General features: G+C 40.2%; 1 pseudogene across 1 annotated transcript in view; it reads left to right on the forward strand.

The window, feature by feature from the left end:
- The window catches only part of LOC110043142 (scavenger receptor cysteine-rich type 1 protein M130-like), a 32047-nt pseudogene extending 27137 nt beyond the window's left edge, over positions 1 to 4910 (forward strand). Inside the window, exons 15-18 of the transcript XR_016208156.1 lie at positions 2393 to 2436; positions 2770 to 2855; positions 3371 to 3790; positions 4585 to 4910. The product of XR_016208156.1 is annotated as a scavenger receptor cysteine-rich type 1 protein M130-like (transcript). The remainder of the gene's footprint in view (positions 1 to 2392; positions 2437 to 2769; positions 2856 to 3370; positions 3791 to 4584) is intronic.
- Positions 4911 to 6011: the final 1101 nt, after the last annotated feature.

Here is a 6011-nt window from a genome sequence, read left to right on the forward strand (position 1 = left end):
ATTTTTTTCCTTCAAGATTTTTATCAACATTGACAGGGGGGAGGGGGGTAGGCGGGCTTACGCGGGTTTGGTCTTAAGAGAGGCTGCCTGTGAAGTCATCAGCCGTAACTGTCCCAACACTTTTGACCAGGATTAATTGTAGTCTTAAATGAACAGCGAACATCCATCTTGTTTTGTTCGCGGAAGTCGATCACGGAAGAGCGAATTTCAATGAAATATATATATAATTTGATTAAGCAATTAGCCAAAAATAGGTTGGCCGCCAAAACGGTTTAGGGTTTAGCCTAACTCTAGCCTTAAGTTTTAAGACTGAAGAAAAAAAGAAAAAAAAGCATTGAGCATTTCAATTGTTTGAAACAGAAACATTCGCACACAATGAACTATATGTATAGTACGTGCGTAACCTGGAAAGCAATCCGTCCAGCACAGTAATTGTTCAAATTAACAGCTTACCGAGACACTCGCACTGTTGATGCCTCTTATTTATGATTTAAACTTCTAGGATTTGTTTACTTTACTTTTTCCGACTTTTTAGCAGGAGAAAAGGCACTAAATGTTGCTGGTACAAATAAAAAGGTTTAACCGAAAATCGATCCGTCGAAATCAACAAATACAAATGTAATCACTGTAGCGTTCCTTCAGATCACGTAAGGCTACAAACCAACAATATCAACTTGTCATTACGCTTAACAAATGAACTTAGAACGATTTTCTTTCTAGAACTCATTCTTGTAATTAAAATGATCAAAGAAAGAACGACAGCTTAAAACGACATAGCAACAACACCCGAACTCCAAGTAAATTGCTTTTAATTGGCGTTTTTAATTAACGAAATTTCCAAAGCGATGACTTTCAAAATATTTAAGTTAAAAGTGGTCCATTGTGTTTTTCTTTATTCACCCAAATGTTCTAAGATAGCCATCTGCGGTTTGTTGGAAACAAATTATGTATTCAGGGTGACTGCTCGCGTCACGCAATTGTTTACATTCTCACGGCGGTTCAGGGAAAAATTCATGAGAAGCAGAGGCCAAGGCGGGCGACTTAAAACCATTTGCCCAGAGATGTTTTTTGATTTTCAAACAGGTGGGTGTACAGTTAACCCGTAGAAAGTGTTTTTAAAGTTATAGCCCATAGAAAAATATGGCGATGTTTTTATGCAATAATTCTCTTGCGACACATTGTAAAATTTTGCGTGGCAGTTTGATCTCGTTTCGGGCTCAAAAGAAACCTCGATTTATTTTATTTTTCGCTCAGTCATACCATGAAGACCTAAGCTGAATGTAAAGACCATTGAAAGATTCTCAAGTAGCTGCTGTGCGACGCGCAAAGCAATCAAATTTTCAGAAAATTTAGCATAACAGGAAGTAGATTTTGCGCTCAATCGGGGCGAATTCGTTTTTCGCAAATTTCTCCCCCAAAAAGCTGCATTAGGAGAAACTAACTATGGTCCGTTTGTTTACTAGCTAGGGCCAATCTATGGGCAAAAAATGAGCAAAATCGATTTTTCGACTTGTGCCGTTGTTTGTCCATAGTTATGGGCACTGGCTCTTAAAACGCACGTTTTAACTTGTATCCATATCAGTGAATATATCGGGCACTGAAAACTTGATTTAGACGTCAAGAAACATTCAAAATTGTCCGCCTTTAAGGCCGGAGTAAACATGAATTTAAGTGAAATTTTAGGAAGTTTAAAGAGGGATTAAAAGGAAAGAAAGGGGTTTGGAACACCATCAGACAGTTAATTGCCCCCAAAAGGGCTCCCCGGGTTGGTGGGCAACTGTTTGGTGTTCGTCTACCAATTTCTAACTTCAAATTCTAATTTTAAAACAGCATCAAATCTTCAAAATTTCATATTTCCATAAATTTTACTAATCCTTTGAGAAAAACTATTTATCCCCAAATATACCCAAAAATCACCAAAAAATTTACAAAACAACCCTAAACGTAGCTACGTGAAATGAGCAGAGAGATTTTTCACTGCTTGAAACGTGAACGAGATATTTGCATTCAAACCATAATACCCAGCAAAAATACGGCCTTTATGTTAACCCCCGCCTTAATAAGAACCATTCCTTTGAAAACGACGAAAACATTTGTATTTATATATGAGAGTGCCACGTTCTCTGCTTTACGTACCGCTGATTAAAAAAAATCGGGTCTTAAGCCTCGACACGAAATGGCAAGCCGAAGCTGGGCCTCCGTGATTATGAGATACCGAAAATACGTATGGTTTGTGAATCATTGCGAAGTTTTTCGGGGAGGGGAGGCATCTTATCTGGGCGAGAAAAAATTACACCGGGCGAGTGGATTTTGAGAGTCACTCGCCCGAATGGCGAGTGTTGTCATAATTCAGTTTCTAACACTGTCCTTTACATTTTTATTTATATCATAGGTTCCAATGCGGTTTCTGTCGTCTTAAAAATGAATTGGGATCAAGTAAGTGACATGTTTTTAGTTCTGTCAAACTAACATTATTCTCCAATCTCTAGATAGGCAAGAAATCCTCGAAAAAAATTAACTAGTAACTGAGATTCCAACACCCCCAGTCAGACTCTCCAGAAACACTTGTAGCATATTGTCAACCTCGTTTCCAAAAGCCCTGGGAACGAGGTTGGCATCTTGTTGTCAAGCAAAGAAACCACGTCCACGTTTGTAACGTGGGAGTTCTAGCATGAAAATTTCCTGAGATTAATCTTGATATAATTGTCAAAAAGTTAGTTCTTTCTTTCTTGTTGTTTCGTATAACTTGAAACTATTATTTTTTGGCAGTGGAATCCTATGGAGTTTAAAAAGACTCTTGCTGAGATCCTAACAAGCCACTGTGGTTTGAACCCATGTCTTGACGACGAAAAGCAGTAAGTAGAAATGATGAATCTGTAATTAGAGTCTTTATTCTACCCCATGCACATCTAGACTTAATCACATTCAAACACTATTTAGTAAGACCTTCATAGTGATTTAAGGACGGTTAGTTAACCATTGCGACAAGCATTCCCAAATGTTCGATGACGAAATAGAAATATCAATGTAGGCCTTGGTAAAAGATATGATTCAAGTGAATAATTTAAAAGTTTAAAACGCGCTAGTTTGAAAACAGGTACATTCGGCCGAAGACAATGGCCAGCGGTGTTCAAATTGGCAGTAAAAATACCACGTGTGGCCATCTGATGACATAGCTAATTGTAGTCAAGACGACTTCAATGCCTTTCTCTTCCTTATCTACCACATCTGCTAACATCCTGGTTATTTGGAGATTCACAGATAACATTCTCTAACTGCAGAATCGCGATACACGTTGGGTCCCTCCCTTTCCTTCCTCATCTTTGAAGGCGACCTAAACAAATGTCTTCATTTTCTCTTTATTTTCCAGGAACACGAAAAGAAAAAGCCAAAAAAAGTCTCTCAGTTTCCAACCCGATGACATCATTATTCTGCAAGATTACCCCAAATCATGGGAGGGAACGAGTCTGTTAAATGTCAGACTAGCTGTTAAGACCCCGGACGAAAGCGAAAATGACGTTATTCCTCATGATATTTTGAGTGCGTTAATGGTGAACGTGGCGCCGGAAATCCATCGACGAATGGGACATGGCGTCGTTTTTATCGAGCAGGTGGAAGTCGGGTCGCGCAAGGCTTCCTCGGCTCCACCCGAAGCGTTCGGTGGCAACTCAGATGAACCTAACTCGGGGACGTCACACAAGTACGCCCTGATAGTCCTCGGTGTTGTTCTTGGAGTTGTATGTCTGGTCGCCATTATCATCATCGTCTTCTATCGTCGGAAAAAGAAACGGTGAGTAAAAGCGGTGGTACACTGCCCCCCTGCGGTACTCCACCCGGCCCGCCTCCCAAACCCTTACCATTTAAACCCAGGGATTTTCCCTACTCCGGTTAAGACCTGCCTTATGACTACATTGCAAAAACCAAATCCTATTTGAGACTAAAGTGGCTAAAACCGATACCCTCTTTCTGACGAAAAAGTCTAATGAACCAAACGCAATGGGTCCGCACATACCTATCTAGCCTATATGAGGGAGTACCCCTCCGGGGGACTGGTTCACTATGGCAGAGGAACGACATCGGTGGGTAAGAGTTTGGCGAAGACGGCACGGGGTAGGATGAAAAATAGTAAAACCCGCGTGTAAGAACCTACATGTTTTAAAATCTGGCAAAATAGTTTCTTCTAGTCTGGGGTACTTATTGACAATTTAAGCAAGTATGTTATTATTACCTTCTTAATTTCTAGGAAGGAGATATAGTTGTTGATAACCAGAAAAATAAATCAGCTTAGGTTTGGGCCTGTATTGTGATAAGCCTAACACAACTTATTACAGAATGTATATGTCATGTTGCCTCTCTAACAAGAGTTAATAATTTAACTGTAACCCACATATAAAAACCTGCTTGATGTTACTTGGCTAAACAGGTTATTATATCTTTGGTTTTTAAAACGGAAAATTCATGCCATCAGCTTCTTAAACCACTAGGCTCTTACATGCATGTTTTTACTGTAACTGAAGGAAGTGAAAACCAAATGTTAGTTTGTCTTTCTTTTGCAACTAATGTAATAAAATATCTTCCTTTTAGGGAGAAGACGTCATTGAGGGAGAACAGATTGGACGAGAAACCCGCGGAAAGTATTCGACTGATGGCTATTTAAATGGCCACGATGTGTCACTCCTTAGTCATAATTTATGCTTTTCATTTTGGTATCAAACGTTTTTCAAGTAACAGAACGCTCGCTGAAATCACTTTCCTGATTATCTCAACGTATAATACAACGAGTCACAGATTCGCTAGGACGATAACGACCCCTCCCCCTCCCGCCACGAAAATGAGACATGTAAAAAGTGAAATAGTTTCATCATCAGGTTGCAAAGGATGCTTGCTTATTAATAAAATCGATAGAAAAATTCATTGAGTAGGAGTTATCTTATCAAGTTTATTTTCTTTTCTCTTCTTGGTACGCTTCGGCGGCATACTAGGCGAATTTGGTCATGTTTTAGCGAGACGTAGTTGAGCCAAAATACCCATGGCAAGACCAAACGAGCTTGATATGCCACCGAAGCGAACCAAAAAGGTGCGATTAGGTATTTACTGTACCCAAATTCGGTCAAGTGAGCATGATATCGTAGCCATACCTGGTCAGTGACTTGATATCGCAGGATATCAGGACGGTAGACACGGCTTCTGATTGGCTAATTGCGAATTTGGGCTCGGTAATGCAGTCAAGATGACTTCGAAACGTCGTAGTTCACTTTCGCTTCTATTTGTAATCAGCTGTACTTCCAAATTGATGTCTCCTTATCAGATGACCGAGTGGTAAGAGTGGCCGTCAACCAGATCACCAACCATGCATGGCCTGGTTAAAAAGTTTAAATAATTAATGTTACAAGCAGAGGCTTCGCTGTATATGCATCGCGCGGAATTCGATCAAAGAACGGGTGGCGCGAACTAAAGAATGGCGGCAAATCCAAGTTCTGTTAGCCTCTATCGATCAAATTCGCGGACCGTCGCTCGATCCGAGCCAAATTTGATTCGCCGTGTCGAGCGAATGGTTTCATAAACCACGAGAGGTCATCGAAAGTGATTTCTTTCCGTTTTTCAAAGCTGACATCGCAGAAGTTTATATTTTTGATTTGTGTGATACAAATGGCGGGCTGGTTCGTGGATCCATCGTGGTCATCATGGTTTCAAACTTCGAGAAAGAAAGACACAGTTATTGTTGCTACTCTGTTCGGAATAGTTTAAAGCGTTACAAAGAAAGATCCTGGATGCCAATAAAATACAGAATTTCAAGCGACCGAAGCTCGAGATACTTTTCGGCGAAGCAAGCAACAGGCAAAAATACGTCTGCGCTGCAGCCAAACTGATACGCGGCTCTTTGTGATACGCTCTTGAGCAAAATTGCCAAACAGAAAAAATGGTTAACACTTGGAAAAATGGGTCACACTTGGAAAAATGGGTTACACTAGAAAAATGGGTCACACTTGGAAAAATGGGTTACACTGGAA

This window comes from Orbicella faveolata, unplaced genomic scaffold, assembly GCF_042242905.1.
Source record: "Orbicella faveolata isolate gen_17 unplaced genomic scaffold, um_ofav_v1 contig_24, whole genome shotgun sequence".
NCBI classification, from domain to species: domain Eukaryota; kingdom Metazoa; phylum Cnidaria; class Anthozoa; order Scleractinia; family Merulinidae; genus Orbicella; species Orbicella faveolata.